At 50.3% G+C, this 22,561-nt stretch overlaps 1 protein-coding gene across 2 annotated transcripts in view; it reads right to left on the reverse strand.

Moving 5' to 3' along the window:
* Positions 1-22,561, reverse strand: part of CNTFR (ciliary neurotrophic factor receptor) — a 199,912-nt gene that overhangs the window by 133,739 nt on the left and 43,612 nt on the right. For both annotated transcript variants that reach the window (XM_058043965.1, XM_058043966.1), the window contains exon 3: positions 12,784-12,895. The gene's annotated coding sequence lies outside the window, so the exon portion shown is untranslated. The remainder of the gene's footprint in view (positions 1-12,783; positions 12,896-22,561) is intronic.

Genomic DNA, 22,561 nt, shown 5'->3' on the forward strand with positions numbered 1-22,561 from the left:
TAATAGTGCAAAACGCCAGCAGAGAGGCTTTATAATACAGTCCCATGCTGACCATGCTTTGAGATGAGAGATGCCACCATCTCTTTGTGCTTAGCACAGCAAATGAGTAGAGCACGTTGGCACAAGAGGTTTCCTAATGGCATGCCACCTCACTACACAACCTGTCAAGCCAACGAAGGCTTAAGCAGTGGATCTTAGTTGGCAATACTGGGGGAAGTGAATACTCAGCTGTGATAAATATTTAACGTGCTTTTAGTCCTGAAGAAGTGTAGCACTGAGGCCATCATCCTGTAAGTGAAAACCAAGGCTGATTAATGGGGGAAGGTACTCCCGTTTATGGGAGGTTAGGATCAATCCCAATTCTCAGCTATTTGTTGAATCTTTAATGCTCTTTTTCGATAGCAGAGTTCCTTGGTGATGGGCAGCATCCTAATAAGGCTGCTTTAACAGCAGGGATGTTAAGGGGGTATAAATAAAAGACCCCTGTAAAAAATAAACAGTGAGGTAAAAAAGGAAGGTTTCATGTGGTCACTGCTGTTGGGTGGCTTGGAAAAAAAGCAGTTTTTAAGTCCCCACTCTTCTTTGGAGGCTGGATTTACTTCTTTTGGAGTTTTCTCTGTCATCTCAGAACTGAGCACAAGGTTAACCCTCAGGCCAAAGACAAGATGTTGCTCTGGGAAGGAGGGAACATCAGTGGCAGCCCAACATTCAGTGTCTGAGCTTTGCACATCCTTCATTCCATGCTAGAAAGGTCTCCACCTTCTTCCACACCTCAGCCCTCTTCTCAGACCCACAGTTTCACCATCTCATGCTCTGATTCTTCATCCCTGAGCAAGGTACCCCCTCACCACCTTCCATCTCACCAGCCAAGATTAATCTCCAGCCTCTCCTGCTGATAATATCAGCATCAACCACTCCCCTCCTATGGTCTCAAACACTCCAATTCTCCTTGCTCCCTGAGTACCCAGGGTGAGCAGTCAGTTTGCATTTACGAGGCATTTGCCATCTCCCATCAAGAAGAGCATCCCTCTTTGTCCCTTTTGGATCTTCCACCACATCACCTTTGTGCACCCCCCTACTCCCATGCTTGCTTCCCCCAGTAAATCCCCTTCTGATTTTCTCCCTACCATCCAGTAGGACCAGCCTCACCTCCTGCAAGCAGAGCTCTCCCTGCACATCTCTGCTTGCTAGCCATCCCTCCCTTGCTGGAGCAAGCAGCATGGAAGCAAGACCACAGACATCAGCCTTGTAATGAAGATGAAGAGCCACACAGCCTTGCCGGCCCTCTCCATCTGCCCTCACCTTTCCGGTTGCATTACGCCTTATGTTGTTTCTTGTCTGAAACTAAATATCAGCTCCTTCCTGGCTGTGCTGTTACTCTCACCCCAGCCTTGTGCCAGGGAGGTTACGGCATGAAAGGGAGGGGATGAAAAGTGAGACAGGAAAGGGGACAGCAAGGGGCAGTGGGGGAGAGAGTACAGCAGGGTAAATACAAAGATGCCAGAGCCAAGTGCAAGTTCCCAAGAGTGACGTGCAGTGGTACATCCCCGATGAACCACTCTGGCTCCATCAAGGCATCAGCTGGAACAGATCTGGTTGTCTCAGCTGAGAAAAGGTGCTGGCTTCTGCCCAGAGTGACAACAGGATGAGAAGACAATGTCACCCCCAGGCAGAAAATAAGAACCTCTGGCTCCTCAAGCCCTCCCTCCTCCTCCACACTGCAAAGGGACCAACATTTAAAATCCCTTCTGTCCCTCCAGCCCTGCATCTGCTGTGGTAGAACAAAAATGTGGTCCCTTCATAAATGAGACTGGCCCAAAAGCAGGCAGCATAGCCAGACAATTTTCCTCAAGGGCTTCAAGTGCTGGAAGAGTGAGGGAGAGGGCTTCCCCCTCTCATGCTACACACACAAGGGATGTGCTCATCCCCTTCTGCTTCCACCATGGACCACTCCTCACTAACCACCCTCCAGGATCATTCAGCATCTCTCCCCCCAGTTCCCTTCTCCACTGTAATTGTCTTTCCTCACCCACCACTGTAAACAGGGATTATGAAAAAAGATAAGAGATTAAGCCTCTGCTGCAGATTAACCTGCCATTGTCCTCAGTGACAACAGGTGCCAGACATCGACCTGTGCCCTGTGAGATCCTCAGACATGCTTCCCTGTGTTGCCACAAGACTTTCGGAGAGATAGTATGAGACATCCTCCTCTACCCAACCTTAGCCAGCTTTACCAAGCTTTCCTTGTGCTCCCAGCAAAAAACCCAAGGAAGTGGAACCATTGCACTGTGTGTCCCTGAAAAGTGCCAGAGACAGAAGCTGGGATGCAACCTGCTGGCATTACAGGAAAAAATAGCATCAGAGAACCAGCCAGGCCCTCAGGTGGACAGCTTTGTACCTGATGCCCCCGTGGGACCCTGCACACCCACCCCTCTGCCAAGCAGCACAGATTCGCCGCACGGCAATGCCAACGGAGGAAGGATGCTCTCATCCCAGGGAAGGCACAACCAAGCCCTAGTCTGCAGCCAAACTGCCCAGGTGCCCTGGCTCCTTGCCCTAAACCAGGATACCCTTTGGCTGAGCCACATGCTTGGGAAGCTGATGCCTGTGCAAATGTTAGAGACAGGGCTGCTTTTGTTTACAGGCTGCTGGCAATGGCGCTGCGCACCCCACATCCTCCCCCGGCCAGGACCGAGCTCCAAGAAAGGAAATTACACAAGCCAGAAGGTTTGATGGAATGAACCCATTGGGCGGCTTGAAGATAGCTATTAATGGAGAGCTTTCTCTAATTGCTTTTGTATAATCTGGGGCTGCTAGGCGGAACTGGGTAATAAATGAAATCCAATTACATTTTCTCTCAGTATTTATTTTATTAAGTAGAATTCATCAGCTGATGAAGGGCCCCTCGAGGTAATGGCTCATGACCTAGTGGAAGGCACTTTTTTTATTATTATTATTTTCCCCACTTGGGGAAGCAGATAATTCCATTTCCCAGTAAGTGCAGACTGTCCCCCCTGTGCTGTGGGAAGCACAACAGGTCCCAGGGCAGCACAGATCCCACACTGTCCTCCTGAGTGGGATCCCTGCTCTGACGGCTGGAGTCCTAATGAGCACAAGAGGTGACTAAAGCCCAGCTTCAGTGTGCCAGCCAGAATGGAGATGGATTTACAGGGCACAGCATGCAGAGCAGGGACAGGGACCAGTCCCACTGGGAATGCAGCAAGAAGCCATGTCCGCCCACGTCTCCTCCCCAGGAGGCTGGATTCTGGTGCCAGTGCTGTTTTTCTAGGATGAGTCTCCTATGTAGGGCTCAGTTTGGGCCCAGAACCACAACTGAGCAGGCTGAAAACACAGTGAATGAACAGCAGCAGCCCAGATCCACCACATCCAGCCCCAACTCCAGCACATCCATGAAGCCTTGTTAGCTCTGCAACACAGCACCTCCACCACGCCCTGCTGCTGGTTTAAACCCAGCTACTGGTGGTGTAGACACAGCTGCTGCCACGAAGGCTGCCCATCAAGGTCACCAAAAGCCCTGGTCCCACACAGAGGTGCCTAGCCAAGCCTTGTGCCAGTGTTAGCGTGCTGGCATCAGCAGGCAAAGCATGTCAGGGATTTCTGGTGCTGGCAGCATTGCAGGGTACTGCATCTATCAAGCAGGGTTTGCTGGAAGCTGTAACTGTGCAGAAGAACAGAGCCCAGGCCCTGGCATGGTGCCTTTTTCATGGTATGAGAGGCAGCAAAACCCAGTGTGGGTCAGGAGAGGTTGCTCCAAGTGTATTCTTACAAGCTCTAGCCAGCATCCATCCCTGTGGAGTGGGGATGGCATAAGACCCTCCCTCCTCCCTTCACACGAAAAAGCATCAAGAGGGCTGGGGGGTGCCAGGTAAAGCGTGGGGTCTGGCGCAGCACCGCTGCCCTTTTGCTGGAGCCCACAGCAAGGATTCCTACAGCACGAGCAGGCAGGATTCCTCAGGGATCTTGCAATCAGCTGCTGGGCTTTTCACCATCCCTCTTCCTATCTAATTATTGACTGACGTTCACCCCTGGCTCCCAAACCCAGCGCCGACAGCCGCAGCTCGCCCGGCTTTCACTGCCATCTTGTCATACAAACAATTTATCACCCGCCAGTGAGTGCTGTTACAGGCGACAGACTCCAGTGTCCATTAATTAACAGGAAATACTGAGAGAGGCGTACACACATGCACAAATCTGTCTGAGAGGTTTCCTACAGCATCCACTGCGGATGCACCCACTTGCTGCCATGGTAAGCACAGGCTCCGGGAGCCACAGCAGATGTAGCCAGCAGCAGCCAGGCTCAAAACAAAGAAAAAGCAACATTATGACAAAGAAAAGCAGCTACGGAGGTGATTGAGTAGCACGGTTTTATTCCTGAATAGTAAGAAATTATTCTTAAGGAATCGAAATAAGGGTGGTGATTTGAGAACAGGGGAGCAAGCAAGCCACACCCCAGCTGCTGAGAGTTTGGGGTGAAGGTGACACTACAGACACCTCCAAAGGGCTTGCACAGTCTTGTGCAGCAGGAACAGCTAATGCTTTGCCTAGCCTTGCATTGGGGCTGAAGGGTTCTTGGCTGCTGTACCCTTCTTCCAAACCTTCCAAGGCTCCATCAAGGCAGGATAAGCCCTGTCCCCCATCAGGGCAGCAAATCCAGCAGCCTTACACATCCCAGACCACAGCTCAGCAGCAGTGAATGAATGCCTGCCAGAGCCTGAGCCCTCATGCTGCTGGGCCAACTAAAAATAAATGAGGTGTGGGTTCACAGAGAGTCAGCGTCAGGTTTTAGAAGTGCTGTGTGTCGCTGGTTTTGCTGCAGAAGCCAGGAACAGAGGATAAGGAAAAAGGGCTTCAGAGGGCAAGGAAAAAGTGTTTCAGAGGAATCTTCTGAAACTTGTCTGGCTTTTTGATTTGGGAAGAAAACCTAAAACCAGTTGGAAAAGAGATCTAAACATCATGTCGGAATCCAGCTCTTCATCTTTTTCACAAGTGGGCTTTCACTTTCTTCTGTGAGGCTATTTGCCAAGCACAACACAGAAACACGAGCTATTTGCGTTGATCCAAAACTATTTTTCACCAAATAAGCCATCCATCTAAAATCTTTCTGCCCAGCTCTGCTGCAGGAGAAGCTATCTGCTCATGGCAGACCACGATTTATGCTTAAATGAGCATTTGTGACTAACAGACAGGCTAGATTCATAGTAAAATGCATCATCAATAAATCAGTCAATCACTTCTGCCCTCAGCTCAAGGCTGAAGTCTGGAGTAACTACTCAGCACTTTGTCAACCTTTACTCCAGCAAAGTCTGGGTAAGAGACCTCAGGATTTAGCCTATTGATTGCTTACCATTGTTTGTGATGCCCTGCATGCTTCAGACATGCTCCCTTCAAGCAAGATTAAATACCTGGCTTATGGCATTGGGATTCAATGGAAATTATCTTTTACAAGCATGGGAACAGACAAGTCAAATTGCTCTGTGCAATGGTCTAGTGTGGTGCAGAGGTGCCCCCGAATCCCCTCTGTGCTGCCAGCAAGGGGGGAACATGTCAGTGCTGACTGTCCCTGGGGCTGGCATGGTGAGTCCCACGGCTGTAGCACATTTCTGCAAGTTAATTGCAATTTTGGCTGTGGCTCCAGAGCCTTTGAGGCTCTCAGCTCTGCCGGTAGTGTTTTGTTGCAAGAATAATAGAGTGACAGCTCCCCGGCAGCTTTGAGTAGCATCCCCAGCTCAAAGGCACCCTTAATACCTCTGCCAAACTCCAGCCTGTCAGTTTTCACGTTTGTTTGAAGTTAAGCTGATCTAACTTGGGTGAGTGGATGCAGACAGAGTCGCTCAACCAAAGCCAAAGAATGTTTTGGACACTCCTCTGCCCAAGGCCTGGTACTTGTCCTCCACACACCATCAAGGATATTGAATGTATTAATACAGATGGAGATAAGTGACCATGCTGCCCCCCAAAAAGGGCAAGATGGGGATATTTGCACCCTCCACAACCATAAAGTAAGAAAATATAGCAATCATTTCCACAGCAAAACACCTCTAAATAACTCTCTGAATGCCATCACCTCCTAGGAATCCCCACATTTCCCTGCAGACACCACCCTGAAGACGGGGGAAAAAACCAACAACTACAAACCTGCCATTTCTACAGAAAAAAAAAAAGCCAAAAAAAAAAGAAGAAAGTAAAAAAAAGAAGCAGCCTGCAGAAGGGAAGGACCTGGCAATTTAGGGAGAGGGGGAAGAAAAAAGAAGTTAAAAACAAAGGATTTACTGAATCCCAACCCAGACCACCAGCTGCTCTCCCATCCCCATGTCATACCCATGTACAAGAGATGGCATACTGATTCCCAGGTTTCCCCCATATATCCCACTGTAAGGCAAACTGATTTCTGATGCTTGTCCCGCCTTCTTTTATTTCTGCCAGACCTCCCCCTCTCCTCTGGGTACTTTTCCTGCTGCCATTTGTTCCTGTCCTTTACAGCTCTGCCTGCTGTCACTCGCATAACCTTGCCTGTTTGGTAATTTGTGGCAATAAAGTGTCACTGTGGGGAAAAAATACAGCGTCGCAGCAGCATATAAATCTCTGATCCATAAATTGTGCTGCTCCCCACCTGCATGCCCCTCCTTTTAGATATAAAGTGCAATGATTTGGGGCAAGAGAAAGAAAAAAGAGCCAGTAATATGTGATCTTACTGAAGGGCAGCACTGAGGTGTCCTCATTGGGGGCTGTAATGAGTGCTGAGGGACTGGTGTGTGCTGTAAATTGCCTTGGAGACATGGGCCCCAGTCCAGGCTTGCTGGAGCTATCCAGAACTTTAAAAGAGTAATCCTAGAGGGGGAAATAATAAATTAAACATTGCTAAAGAGCACAATCAGTGCTGCTGTTTACTTCCTCTTTGAACAACCTCAGTGGTGCTCACAACACTGGGAGTGCCACGGCCATGGAAGGGATCCAGGTGTGTACAAAGGAGCCCCTCGCTCCTCTTCCCACCTAGATGTGGCATCCTGCCCATCTCCATCACAGCTGAACAGCTTCCCCAGTAGATCCCCAGCTCCAGCCACTCTCCCTGGGCATTAAGGGAGACTACAAGGGGGAAGGTCTGCACTTTTCCCTTCCATCTGCTGCCACAGATGCCCACAGTACAAACACACATATGCCCTCCACTAGGCTGACAACAGTTCCCCATGTCTCAGAGCCAGGATTCAGTGGGGTAATGCCCACCACAGGCAAATGCATCTCATGTTTGTGGCCCCATGGTTTCCAGCTTTACTGGGCAGAGTAGCAGGCATCCACCACCAAGGCCCTCCTGGAGCCATGAGACCCACAGCACCCATAACACCCTCTGAAATGGCTTTAGAGGAGTCCAGCCCTTCTTGCTGATGGCTATTTCTTTGAATTGGATACACACAGCTCTCCTCCATCAGACCCCTCATCTACTGAATGATCAGCTTGGTCACACTGTAGATCAGCATCCTGGGCCAGCTGTAAAATGTCACCCCCAGCACTGCTGCAGCCACTCTCCCAGCCATGGCTCAGACCCCGCAGAAGGTCCCACTCCTTCTCCCCTGGTTCTTGGCACATTGGAGTGTCCTCCACCATCCATCACAGAGCAGCAGGAAGGCTTGTATTAAAGCCTTCTCCTGAAACTGACACCTTTCTTGACATCTACAGCTCACCTGAGCAGCTAAGCCAATGCTCCTGTGAATATAAACAAGCAGGAGGGAAAGTGCATTCACTAGACAGATAGCTTGGGGAAGTATCATCACCCACTGAAAGCCCATATGTGGTTTTGTAACAAAGGTATTTGCTTCCTGTCTTGCCCACTCATCAGAGGAATATACGAGCAGGGCTGAGCAGCACCCTGGAGACAGAATAAAACCAAACAGTGCTCGGAGGGCTCTGCAGGAGCCGTGCAGGAGAACACATTATGGACACCCTGGGGAAGAGAAATCTCCTTTCTCCCAGCCTTGGGAATGGCACGCAGCCAGGATCCACCATGCACCTATCCTGCACCTGATCAAGATTAAATAGATGTTAGTAAGTGTTAAATAAATGAATGAAGTCAGGTCTTAGTCCCCAAACCTGCCCATATACAACAACTTCCCTAGTGGAGCCACAATTCACTGAGGCCTAAAAAAGAGCACTTTCTGTGAAATTCTCCAGCTCATTGCTGTGGTTTGGTGTGCCAGCATGGTCCTGCCAGTTGCCTGCCCAGGCAGCAAAGGGATCAGCAGCAGGCTGGGCTGCTGTGGGAACACAGGCATAGCCAACATGTCACACAGCACTTGAACCACATCAAGACATTGCCCATAGTTTTGGGAGCCCCAAGAGAAGTTTCAGTGTTGATTAATTAAAGGAAATTCAGCCAGGTCCACTGAAATATCCAGGAAAGCTGTTGAGGACACCGAGCGAGGCTCTTCACAGCAATCCATAGCAAGAAGGTAAGTGACAGTGGGCATATTTGAAACAAAAGTGACAGTGGGCAAATCTGAAACAAAAGGTTCCCACTGATGCTAGGAGAAGATTTTCCCTCCTTTATCTAGGGTTAGAACCAAGAGAAAACCAGCAAAGCATCTTTAAAAACAACACTCAAGGCTGAGCAGAATGAAGTCTTTGCCCTTCTCCCATTGCCAAATTCACAACTACTGAGACAGAGCAACATATGGAAGGAAATTAAGGATAGCTCTGTGAAATGAGCACCAGCACTCCTTCACACCTGGAGCAGAATCTGGACTGGCTAACCCATTTCACATCACCCTTTCCACCGTCCCCCTCAAAAATCAAATACTCATGTAACATGTATGTGCACATACACTGCAAGACCCAAGACAACTTGGCCTGGGGAAGCACTCCAAATATGCAGCTTGCATGACTGGCCCTGATTGAAATATCCCTGAAAGCTTTTCATAAAGAAGGAAAACTCATGAGATACAACATGTCATTGGCTACACACCTTGGTGCTTGGGAGGTTTAGGGTGGACAGTAGGAAAAAATCTCTTTGCTAGGAGGACGGCAGAGCCAAAAGCCAGGTACCCCAGCCCTCAGCTCAACAGCCACACAGTTCTGATATGACATCCTTGGCAGCTCTGCTCTGGAGCTCCAAAGTCTTTGTAGGTCTATGCAGTTGCAAGAACAAGATGAGGGATTATTGATCTTGGTCACCAGCTCCAAGAAAAGATCTCTCAGCCACTTCATCGTTAATATCTAAACATCAGGTCCCTTCTTGAAAGAAGGCAAAAGACCACCTAGAAGCTGTACTGCTTGGGGCTGTGCCTGGGGGGGACACACCTCAGCCACCTTCAGATCCAAGCACTCAAAAACTGCATAATCAAGTGACAGCAGCAAAGCTTTGGCAAGACATCTGTCCATCTATAAATAGAGCTTAACTGTGTGTCCTTATCACAGGGCTTTGATGTGTCTGGGGAGAATATGTTCTTCCCCTTCACCACCAAGTCCCAGGCAGCACAGATAATGGGCTTGAATCGATCCAGCTCAAGTATTGCTAAACTTCCTACCACTGTGGCAGCATGCCAGCCTCAAATAGGACAAGAGAACATGTGTCTGTTCAGAGCCAACCACAAGGAGCAGGCAGAAAATTGCTTTAGGCTTAAAAAAAAAAAATAAAAAAGGTGCTTTTTGCAGATTTGTAGATCAATCTACAATGTATTTTAGAGGTTTAAGAAAGTCAATATAAACAAGATATATCATAGCTGCACAAGAAGCTGAGAAGTTGTATTTCTATTTATGCTGCTACTGGCACTCCAGCTGCTGGCTCAGTGTCCTGCTGCAGTCCTACAGCACTACTTTCCAGCAGGAAAGTTGAGGAAAGGGGCTCTTTCTGCTGCTGCAGTTCATCCCCCCACTGGTTTTAGCAGGACAACTCAGCCCTGGGGCTGGCTGGGGTCTGATATATCTGAAGTGTCACCACTGCACCCTGTGCCCTGCTTGCAGCAGGAGGGCAGCAGGAGGACACAGGGACCAGTGGCAGTGGCCAGGCTGACCTCCCACAAAGGGTAGCTCGTCTCCTCCTCTGTCCCCACAGGTTCAGCACACAAATTGGCTCAGCTCCCTGGGGATTCTCTGGGCAGTGCTGAGACAAGCCCTTGGCATTCGTTTCTCGAGCTGGTGCTGCTGCAGAACTGCAGTGCCTGACCTCCACAAACTCATCCCCAGGGATGTGACAAGTTGGTTCCCTCCCACAACACGTCTGCCACGTGCCCACCATTCCTCTTGAACCATCCTGGCATGAGTTGGGAGAGGCCTTGCACAGATGGCTCTGCCACCCCTCTGCCCCCCTCAGCTCCACTGCAGGGCACTACAAAGCATATTCAGAATTTTTCTCTCCCTTTGTTATTATAGTGAGTCACAGAACATGCCTTATCAAACCAGACCTAAATCACGCCTGTCTCTCCCTATATCCAATGTAATATGTCAGCCATTAAACATGCAATTTACAAATCCATGAGAGGCTCTCATCCTCTCATGGGCAGGAGTGCTCACGTCCCTGAAGTGGAGCCAGTCCCAATGAGCCACCAGGAGGTGGATCCCACTGGAACTGACCACATCCATTTCCGAGTCTCCATGAGGCACAAAACCCCATTTCCCGGCTTCCACCCTCTGCCTCAGAGGGTGAGGAATAAAGTGTGCATCTGGACGGGAAAGAGTTGGCTGTACACCCTTGATCAACAAGGAGAAGTCCACGGGTTGTGGGATGCCCAGCTCCAGACATCCTTCTGCCCCAGAGCCCATCCAGGTGTGGGAAAACTGGTCAGCCTGCCACAGAGAAGCAGAAAGCAGCTTCCTACCCTTCCTACTCAGCTAAAACTTGTGCAAATGCCTGCCACACATCCCACCAAACCCTTTGGGAGCAAACCTGGGAGAGGCAGCCAGTGATGCAGGGCAGGCATGGGCAGCTGACGCAGCGAAGCTGGCAGGAGCACCAGCCTGCTGATGCTTCTCCAACCCCCTTCCCAGCTCTCTGCCAGGCCCAAGCTCCTCTAGCAGCACATCATATGGGCTGGGCTCTTACTCATCTGCTGCCATGCACAAGCAGGCGTCAGGGGACGTATCACTGCACGAATTCAAGGAAGAAACAAGCAGCATTAACTGGTAGCACGTGTGCATGGAGACCCCTCAAACCCTTTTTCCCCTTGCTCCCATGCTCTGCTCTGGGCCACTAAATCCAATTCAGCAGTGCTTGGAGCTTGTACCAAAGCTGCGACACATTTGTCAGATCCCTGACTAGACCCATGGCTAATTTTACAACGCTAATTTATCTCACCATATTATATCGCTTTCATTTCATCCCCCCAGGATCCCATTACTGCCAGTGTACCTTGTAGCCAGCATGTAACAGTAATTGGTATTATTAGCGACGTGCCCTGCTCGAGCTGCTCTATTTGCAGAGCTGCAAGGAGTCCCGTGGGTGGGCTGATCCACCTCGAGGATGGGGAGGGAAGGAGTCCTTGTTCCATGCTGCTCCACAGATGCTACCAAGGAGCAACGCCAAGGGCAGGGTTTTGCTGCTGCAGAGCACCTCTGCATGCCCAGACCTCAGCCCACTGACCACTGTGGCTCCATCAGGTGTTGCCCACCCCTGGGATCCTTAGTCTTGACCTTTTAACTCCAGGGCAAACAATCAAGCGTGCACATAGGGAGCATTTCTGTCCTTGCTGGTGGCTCAAAGGATAAAGGACTCTGCTTATCCAGGGTTAAAGGGGCTGCAAAAAAATTCTGGGAAGCATGATGCAGGGGTAGAGGGCAGGGAAGGGGCACAGGGAAAATTCATTATTCATGCTATGCTGGTCAAAAGTTTCTCCTCTTCAGTGTAGGCGACTGCTTTCTAGGATCAACATAATTAAAGCCATGCAGTTTTAGCTAAGTGAGAGGCTGCAATAGTCAAACGGTGACAATTCCCACTTAAGACATCCTTGTCTGGCATTTAGAGACTTGTTAAATTTTAATTCATTATTTTCCTTTCTCAGGCACAGCACCAGCAAGCACCAGGCTTCCCCAGCACAGCTCTGCAGGGTCTGCATCCCCAGGTGGGGCAGCTCCATCTCCAGGCTCCTTCCCTGCTCCACCATGGCTCAAAGAACATGATCCCAAAGCCCTCCTCAAACAGCAGTGTGTTACCACAGCCCCATACTGAGAACCCATGTAGCAGGCCTCAGAGGTGGTGCAGCCTCTAGCCCATGGCTGCTGGTGGTGGTGGTCTCCTAAGGGGATGCTTTCCTTTCCAAGCAAAGCCCATCCACCTCATCCCTGATGCTGCAGCCTGCCAGGGCAGGAAAGCAAAAAAAAAAACACCACCCAGTAGATCTGAGAGCTTAAAGTTGTGCTTGTCTGCAAGAGGTGGCACCTCACCTTCCACCACACAGCTGGGCTGGGTGACACTTACCTGCCCCAGTGGTTCAGCCACAGCACGGGACCTCTGCTTCTGTGGTTGGACTGTGCACCTCTGAGCTGCCCAAGGGCTTTCAAGTGGGAGAGCTTTTTTTGGAGAAGATGTCCATGGGCAGACCATAACATGGGATTTTCCAGGCTCTTCATCCATACCTGCCCCTCCACATGCTAAATACCCACTCTCAGCATCCGCCCTCTTTTCACAGCAGCTAAAAGGCTGCGCACACACCAGAGCCAGGAGCAGCCTTTTGCCACACTTTAATAAACACCGCCATCCTCACCAGAAGACACATGTCCTGCACTCCCACAAGGCACACCAACTCAGGACAAGCTGGGTGAGCAAGGTTTTTAACCCACCTCTTACCTCTCCACCAGTCCAGAGTCCTTGGGGCGTCCCCAACTTCTCATAAACGTCTGGGCGATTCTCCTGGCTGCTCGTCCAACCCTCGCTTCTCAGATCTGGGATTTTCTTCAACAAAACAGAAGAGACAACCTGTCAGGTTACCAGGTGAAACTCTGCCATTGCTTCAGGTTCAGCAAAGAACCAAGGAGGGGGGCATCTGTTTCCCAGCCCTGACAGCTGGGGGTAACCGGTGCAAACACAAACATGGTTAGAATGAGAGCCCTCCCACAAGAGCGTCACAGTCCGGCCCCAAAGCACGTATTTGCTTAATTATTTCGATTCAGAGACATGAAATGGGAGAGGGGAAAAAAGACCCCTGCAGCGTGGGGCATCTCTGATCTTCTTTAAAGACAGACAGCAATGCTCCCCAGACAGAGCAGCACAGCAGCACCACACTGCCAGCCCAGCACTGAGCAATTTGCCCATGAGGTCTTGTGCTGCCTGAGCCCTAATCCTGAAAAGCCTCACACACGTGTTAAACGGTGCAGGGAGAGGCCAGTCCCACTGAACCCCGGGGTGTGGAGAGGAAAACATGCCTGTACGGCTTTGCAGCACAGACACCAAGGACTGGAAATGGGAGGAGGACTTTCTGTGCTAGGTCTGACATGCTGTGTGGTGAGATGGAGTCAGAGGCACTGGTGTAACCAGTGGTGCCCTCCCTTAGAGCAGGAAATACGCTTTTTGTGTTAGACAAACAAATTATCAGTCAAGATCTGTGCTCATTATCCAGCTCTTGTGGCCGAGGTTGTATTGCTCCCCCTACTTCTTTTTAAATGCTTTGAAGAGAAAAAAAAAAAAAAAAACAAAACAACAAATCTTGTGGCTCTGCATTATTAAAAATGAAAAATAGGAGCCAAAACCCACTGGCAAGAGAAAAGTCTGGGACTCACTCCTGCAGAGATTCTTTCCCAAGGGTGACAGTGACTCCAAGCCTGGAACACCACAGGCTTTAATTAGCACCCAACCCTCAGCTGATGAGCTTTGCCAGAGTTCCTCCCAGGACCTCATGCAAAGCCTGGACAAGCCAATGGGAAGATGCTGCAGAAACCCAAACTACAACCCCCCCCTCCACCTCCCGCCTGCCTACAAAACCTAAATAAATAAATGACCACCCCCTGAAACTACACTGGGCGCCTGATGGCGAAACCCTCATTTGCAAAGTGCTTGGAAGTAATTACAAAATTTTCCCAGAGTTTACAAGGAGGGGAGCTGACTGTTTGTCATGCCGGCAGCCACGGTGTGCCGCAATTTATCACACTTGTCAGGTGTCAGCCACCAAGAAATTTAACTCCAGCTGCCCCAAGCTCAGCACCCACAATGCCCCATCATTCAAAACCTGCTCTGCCAGGCACCCCAGAGCTGAGGAGTGACTGGCAAGGAGGGGAGGGGGCTGCTCCCCACCAAGCCTCCTCTCTGCAATGCAAATGTAACTCTTTGGTTATTCTGTGGAAGCAGTTTTGGTTGGGACTGTTGGGTTTTTTCCCTACCCACAGATGAAGCGGAACAGGAAAGGAGACCAGGCTACAGCAAGAGATGAGGCTCATTTATCATTACCTGCCAGAGACCCTCCTAGGCTCTAATTCCAGCTTGGCAGGGACCTGAGAAGAGAGACTGAGCTTAGCAGTGAGTACCCTCAGGGAGACAGTGCATTATTGTGGGTGCAAAGTGCATAATCCCAGTGCCTTTTCTGAGAGACATCTCTGGAACCTGTGGAAAGGACTGACGCTCTCTGCCACCTCTGTGCCCTGCACTGAGCCAGATGAGCCAGCCCAGCCACAGATCCAGCAGCCCAGCTTTCCACATGGAAATCAAGGCATGACTTGCTTTTGTAGGGGCTTCAAATTGAGGTCAAACTGGATTTTGGAGGAACTCAAAATGTCCAAAACAGGTCACCAGCTGAAGGACCTGACTTGGGGCATGAGTTACTGCTGAGCCAGAGGGAAGATCTGTGAGCTGTGCTTCCCCATAATAATGGGACAGCCTTGGTCACAGCTCAGGTGGGCTCACTAAGGAGCAAATATCATCAGCCACAGAGCAGGGACAAATCCCGGGTGAGGTCTCTGCAGGAGGGCTTGCATCAGTGCTGAGCTCACCCTGCATCACCAGGACATCAGCAATGCCATGGTCATGGCACATCATCAGCATGACACCTGTTTTATAGGGCCTGTCTGGGCTGCCTCACTGAAATTCTCCTGCTTTGGCCATTTCTGAAGCAACAAGCTGACTTAAGAGAAACCTGCCTGCAAAAGCACTAACTTTTTAAACAGGTTCTTGCAAAATGCTGGAGGAAGCCCAGCACTCATGGCATGCTGCATGTCCCACATGATGCATCCGCATGGCACAGCGAGGGCTAACGGATAACTCAACCACTTGCTTAACGGGAAAAAAAAAATTAAAAATCCAAACACACATCATTTGCCAGAAATTTTCTGTCCAGCACAAGCTGGTCAGGGATCCACAAATTTTACTTGCACCAGCAGAAGGGGCGCAGCATTTCCCAGCAGCGAGGCATCCCTGCAGGAGCGGGGGGCACAGGTTTTGCAGGGGACATTTGCATTTGTCCTGCTGCGGGGACAGCCCCGCACATCCTGTGTGTGACACAGCCGCACAGCCCGCGATTCACAGCCTCGCCACTTGGCGCGGGGAAGGCGGATTCCTGTGCCGTCAGCAACGAGCAGAGCCCTGATGCCTGGCTCAAAACCTTCCCCAAAACTGTCAGGCTCAGACTCACAGCACAAAGATACTGGAATTCCTTCAGCACAACTGCAAGAATTTTTCTGCTTCTTTTTTTTTAAATTTTATTTTTAACTGTGGATAAACTAATGCCTTCCCCCCCAATCCTGTTCTGAGAGCAGCTTTAAACTCTCTTTGCTAAAATTTTCCAAAAAAATTCAGCCGGAGGCAGAGACATGTGAAGTTTCAGTCCAAATGGTTAAAGGCTGGCGTAGTTTCAAGCAACTGAAGACAGGGGCTTATAATCAGAAGTGTCAGGCAGCCTTAATTATATTATTTCCTGAAGGAAATAGTTTTCCCTGCTGAAGTCCAGGAGTTATTAAAAAAAGTTGACCTCACTGGAACCAATCAAGATGGAGACAAGAAGCCTGTGATGGATTCTTAAGGCAGGCGTGTTCATCCATCTGTATTTTTAGGGGTCCAGGATTTTAGGACAGGTATCCCCTGACAAGCCTGGCCTTGCAACAGCCGAGAGCCAGGACCCAGGATGCAGAGCCCCCTCCCATCCATGCTCGTGGGTGCCCTGGGCAGGGGCACGTGGGAGGCCCATGCATGCAGGGAGGGTGCTTGCCTGTGCCCAGATCGATTGCCTCGCCAAGGCGAGAGAGGAAAAACAGCCGGATGCTTTGTAGCTGTCAGGAGCACACAGGCTTTTTGTCCGTGTCTTCCTCTGTGCCCATAAATAAAAGTGACAGCAACTTTATTTAGGACTTCTTCCAGTTAAGAGGGGATGGAAGAAAAGCGAAAAATTAAATTGTAGCTCAGCAGAGGCAGAGAGGGAAGGTCCTGGAGGCACAGCTCAGGCTCTGCCACTGCTGCAGCAGCCTGGGGTGGTAGCAGCCCTCACTCTCCAAAATCAGCACCTCCTCATCACTATCAGTGCAGCCCTCTCCCCTGCCCTTCTAGGCACAGAAATCCCAATCCCAATCCCAATCCCACACTGCAGCCTCTGCCTTCTGCTGCCCATCCACTCCCCAGTGCACGCTGAGGTTCAAGCATCTGGAGTGAGTTGAGGTGGATTAACCATCTCTCGTTATGTCCTAAAAGAGACTGAAGCAACCCCCAAATAACCCAGAGGAGAAAATCACCTCTTCTCTGCTCGTGGGCAAAGGTTGTACTTGTAGCACCAACAGCTGCCCTAAAAGGCAGCTCAGCCCTGTGCAGCTCACCAGCATGGCTGAGCCAGGAGTGCAGCATCTCCATCAGGATCTACTACCACAGAAAGCCCTGTCTGTTTGGCTATCACCTCCAAGGAGTATTTTGCAGCTGAGGAAACACCCCTTTTCTATAAAAAGCATGAGAAGAGACTCAAAGAGCAGGAGAGGAGGAAAGCCTTCTCTGAAAGAGGGCTGAGCACCCTGCAGACTCAGCCCTGGCAATGCCCCAGCATGAAGGAGCACAGCCAGGGTTTGAGCATCCCAGTCCGTCTCCCCAACTCCCTGCAGCCTCTCCCAGCAGCACAGCACCTCGTGTCTCACAACGGTATTGCAACCCACTGAAAACACAAGCTTTGTTTCAACCTTCATCCTGCTTGCAGCAGTGCTGAGCCAGAGCTATGCCACAAGCCAAAATCCAGTTCCAGACTGTATGATTGTGCCAGTTCCCAGGTGCTTAGGGCCTTGACTGCAGCTCCTCTGGAGTTGTGCCCTGCACTTGCACACAAACACAAAAACTCAGGGCAGGTGTGTAGCAAAAGAACCCCCTCCCATCCCAGGGACGAGCTCACCCCTTGCAGAAAGGTTTAGGGTGGAAGTTGTGTGCAGGTCCCGTGGGAGAGAGGCTGCCAGTGACCTCATGGGTTTCTTCCACTGCTGCCCTCTCCGCTGCCATGAGTCAGAGATTAATGACAGGCCATTTGTCAGCACCGGTGGCATCATTGCCAATCTCATTTCTGAGCAGACATCTGACCTTGCTTGCCTCCCCGAGACCCATGTTACCGCATGGCTCCAGCAGCCTCCTGACAGCTCCCAGGGGAAGCAGCACAAGGCAGGGAACAGGGCTGTGACAGCTTGATCCTGAGTCAGGATGCACAGACAAACAGCTCGGGATGAGCCGAGAGTGTTTGTCAGCTTGCCCCACTGCCCTACCCTCCTCCCAGCTGGCACCCAAGAAAGGGCCTCTCTTACCAAGCAGTGGGCTAGGTTATGGAGAAAGGAGATCTGTGCCCAAAGATGGGGGCATAGGCAAAGCAAGCCTTGCCTGAAACTCTGGAAGAGGAAAGAGCGTGTGGGGGGCATACCATCTTTTCCCCAAGCCTGCAGTATCTGTGTGTCTGGCCACACCACCCAGCCAGCTGAAGGGATCTGTGTGCAGTTCCAGCTGTGGCAACCAGACCTTCTCCACAGCCAGCTGTGACCCAGACTGAATCTCAACCCAGATCTCACTCAATGAGGAGACTAGGTAAAATCCAGACACAGATCCATCCTGCATCCCTGAGCAGGGCTCGTACCCAAGTCGGGAGGTGGAGATGACCTATCCCACAGGGTCCAGCACTTCTCTGCCCCCAACCAGGCCGTGTGGCCACTGCACAAGTCCACTGTGTGACTGTCACTTGGTCACCACACACAGTTCTGGTCCTCACACAGAGGGAACAGAGGCACATGGGAAGGGGAACAAAGCATCTTCTGCATCATGGCATTCCAAGCACACCAAGGATTTTCAGCCTGGGAGGAAGGAGGAGGCAGGGCTTGCTTAGCTACAAGACCTTGGGCTAGGCACACTGTATTGGCCAAACCATATTGTCCACACTGTTCCCTATTAAACAACAGAAAACAAATTATTTCCAGAGGAACAGAGAACATTCGAGAACAGGTCTTCTGACAAGTGCTGGTCCTGATGCAAGCTTTGCCTCCACGCAACCCTCAGCCTTAGACAGCCAGATGCATCCCCACCAGGAGGGATGAGACAACCACCAACACAGCTCCTCCTCTGTGCCAAGTCAAGCCAGTCCCAGCTCTCATGCTTCTCAGAAGGAGAGCAAATTAAAATTATGTGGGACTGGGAAAAGACCCACTTGGTTAAGAAGAAGAAATCAGTGCCATTAAACGTCATTAGAATAATATGCCCAGAAAGCTTCATAAAAGGAGATACCATATGATTGAATGCTCTCCAGACCCTCATTTTACACAGACCCAAAACATCAGCCCAGAGCCTCTTTTAACAGCCAACTCTCACAACAATCAGGTTTTAGGTTTTGTTTCGTGATGTGTTGGGTTTTTTTCCTGAGGAGTTTTTGGGTCTGCAATTGAAACTACAATTCCTTTAGTTCCTTGGAGGGGAGGAGAAAATAAAAATCATTTTTCATTAAGCTGAAGCAAATGGCATTTTTGCTTGTCAAAAATATTTGACACAACTCTGACAGGCTCGACCAGACATATAAATAAAAGATTTAAATCCTTCTGCTTCAGAGCTTAAGAAAAACCTGCTGTCAGTCCAGTGCTAGTACAAACTCTCTCCTACAGGTCACACTCCCTGAGGGTTGTAGGCTGGTGTGGCTGGTACCTGCCCTCTATTTCTGCCCACCCTGGCACTGATGCTGGGATAGAGGGCAGGTACCAGCCACACCAGCCTTTTCAGGCCAGTAAAACCCCACCAGCCTGTGTTATCCCTCTGCTCTCTCGGAGGCAGGATCAGCCTCCCCGGGCTCCAGCAGCAGGGAGGTGAGCAGCATCGATCCCTTCCCTCTCCTGCCACCATCTGTATCTGATGGCAGCATCGACCCAGCAGCACTGGATGCTGTATTTCCTCGGCCACCTGGGCTGTGCAGCAGCCGCCTTCCCCATCCGTCGTGTCAGCGAGGCGGCCGCAGACGCCGTGACAAGACACAGAGCGGTGTCGGAGCCCATTTCTAAATCCTTCTATCCTATTCAAGCCAGGGAGGCTTATGTGTATGGATTTGTACTGTTTGCCCCAATATTTAGCTACTGAGCTGACTAATCTGTGTGCAAGAAAAACCATGGTGGCTCAGAGGCTGAGCAATCTACATCATTCATCATTTAGATTAGCTATTGTCTTAATCCTCTTTAAACTACTGTATAATACATAAGGGAATGGATGTCCTATATGCTCAGGATATGCAAGAAAAACCCAGGCTGAAGCTCAGAAACTTGGACAGAAGTGAGAATGACAAATCCTATCAAGCCACAGAAGGAAAAGGAAACTTGTTGAAACCCCTGACAGATGGTTTAACTTCTTCGTGCTCTCTCCACCCCACCAGCCTTTAATTATTTCCTAGACAGCTTCCCAATTACTTCCCAGGCAGCTTCCTAAACCTCTTCTGTCCTCTCCCTTCATACAGCCCTATGGGGCCCAAGCTGCAACAGCCCATGCCACGTGGACTTGCTGCTGCCCCAAGGATTTGCAGCCCTGTGCCCTGGGAGCTGGGACATCCCACTCCAGGCTCAGGTGAGGCTGTGCTGCTCTCAGAAAGGCAAAGGCTCTGCCCAGCCCAGTTCCAGGCTTTGGGCCCTGCCTGGCAAACAGGCAGGCTCAGGTCAAGGATTAAAGCCTTGCTTGGCTATCCAGGATCATGCCACACATTGCTGCAGTGCCCGGCTGGAGGATGAACAGAACCAGGTTTCTTTATGGCAACAGTGAAGAGTTCAGGGCAGAGGGAGGGACAGCGACAAGGCAGTGGCAAACAAGGCTTTAGTTCACTGCCTACCGGAGCTGAGGGAACTAATAAACAGACAGATGAGCTAAATTGTCTTCTGAACCTCTGTATCAGTATTCACATTACAGAGCCTGCTTCCAGCAATTCCAGCGTATTAATAATAAATGCTAGATAATTACAGCAGACTTGCTTTGTCCTCTCTTTCTGTTTACTGTCAATGTCTCTTTAACCCTTTGCAGTCCACAGCTGGCTCTCCACTGGCACCAGACCCTCCACAGATGGCACAGCCTTGGCATCACTGATGGGTGTCTCTCCCAGTTGCCTCCTGGGCTGGGCAGGGTGCAAGTGGAGGTGAAGGAAAGCCCAAGTGCTGATACCACTCAGTAGGGATCACTTTTTACCTGTCAAAGCCCTGACAATCTTGCTGCAGGGCATGAAAAAGGTGTATGTGAGGCCTCAGGAGCACCCCCAGGCTGGGATGAGCTGAGGACTGTGCAAACAGTGTCTCCAACACACAGAGGTGTAACAAGTCACCCAGAGCCTCTTAACAGCAAAGAGGTTTATGGCCTCTCCTGGTTTTGATCCTCTCCAGACTTGCAGCTGGATCTGTCCTCCCCACACACATGATTTTGGGGTATCTGTACCCATGGCTGTCAGTGATGACAACCACCCGGGGTGCAAACACACACTGCTGGGAGCTGGAGGTGGGCTCTGGAGCAATCCCTGAAGGACATATTCCTGGGGACACAGAGGAGATGACCCACACAGATGCCAAGTCTGGCACCCAGGCAGGGAAGAGCAAAGGTTTTGCATAATCAAATTCGAACCAAACACCTCCTGTGTTTGAGCAGTGGCCACATTCCCCATCCTCAGCAGCACCACAGCCCCACACAGCTGCTCTTCCCAAGTCTCCTTCCTCACAGGCAGGCTGTGCCAAAATGCCTGCCCTGTCTCATCATTCCATGAGCTGATCCAAATGAGAGTTAAAGACCCTCTGGCACTTTTCCCTCAAATTTTCAAAGTATTTAATCCAATGTAGCTGCAAACTGAACTCTGGAGCCTGCTTTACTTCCCACAGGACTCTTGCTAAGTATTTCTTCCTCGGCTGGAAGCAAAAAGCCCCAAAACTCTGTAAAAAGGCCCACATTAACAGTGCAATAGCGGTTTTTATCTGAGCACAGGTTTAATTTGCACCTTTCAGGCTAGCTGTCTCTTTTCCAGCCTTGCAGGGAGGCTGCCATGGCTCCTAACACGGCTTCAATAAGAGAACAAATACCTCAAATGGGATTTCTGGAAGAAACCAGCATGCAAAACAAAGTATGCCTGCCTTCCAGTGCAAATTAACTCAGCTTCTGACCCGACTGCAGACCTTTCCAGACAGGAGACCCACTGGACAGCGAATGAATGCCAAACAACTCAGATGCAAATCTCTCCCTGCACAGAGAGCCTCAAATGCTAAGGGAACACTTGGCTCAAACAGCTGGGCACTGAAAAGCCTTGGAATGGAAAAACACAAACAACTTAAACCCCGTTACATCACTCACACAAGGAAGGCTAGGCTGGAGTGACAGAAGAACATCTATCCCTCAGACATCCTGTCTCCCACTCCACCTGGGACATGCAGAGCATCCCCCAGTGCTGACATCCTGCCATCATTTTCCAGCAGTTCCCACAGCTGCACACATCCTCTCTGCATTTTCTGTGCCATCTCTCCTCTGCCAGGTGAAGCACAGAAATTATTTTTTTTCTCCCTGTACACAGACCCTTTTTTTGATTTCTCAATCAAAATGATTGATTATTCCTGATCATTCAGGAATAATCACTAAAGAAAAAGGAAGTCAGCACTTCTGTCCTAAAATGAGTACAGGCTCCAAAAAAAGTGGGAGGGACAGATGGGAGCAAGACACAAAGGCAGGAATCCTCTGTGCCACTTACATGGAGCATGCATGCCAGAGAAAGATGGGACAGAATGGGGATTGGGAAGGAATGGCATCATTGTTATGTCCAGCTCTTTCTTGTAGGACAGTACCAGGAAGACTACTTGGAGAGCAACATATTACACTGTTAAAGCTAGCAGATCTCCCCAGGGCTCAAGGAAGGGCAAGTTCATTCTGCTGGGAGGCCCTGGGTTGATTGTATCTCTGCTGTCTCTTCACTCACTGCCACTTTTGGCAAGCAGCTCCAATTTCTACACAGCAGGGACCTTTGCAGAGGGCACCCTGCAGGCTGGAGTCTCCTCACACCGCCACAGGATGGGACAGCCAGCAAAGCAACCATCCATATGGACAGGAAGGGAAACCCACAAAGAGCTGCAAGGAGGATGGCATATGTCAGGCTCAGAAAGGAAGATCCAGAGCTGGACTGGGGCACAGGCAGCCTGTGCTGCT

The sequence above is a fragment of the Melospiza georgiana genome, chromosome Z, assembly GCF_028018845.1.
Source record: "Melospiza georgiana isolate bMelGeo1 chromosome Z, bMelGeo1.pri, whole genome shotgun sequence".
Taxonomy (NCBI): domain Eukaryota; kingdom Metazoa; phylum Chordata; class Aves; order Passeriformes; family Passerellidae; genus Melospiza; species Melospiza georgiana.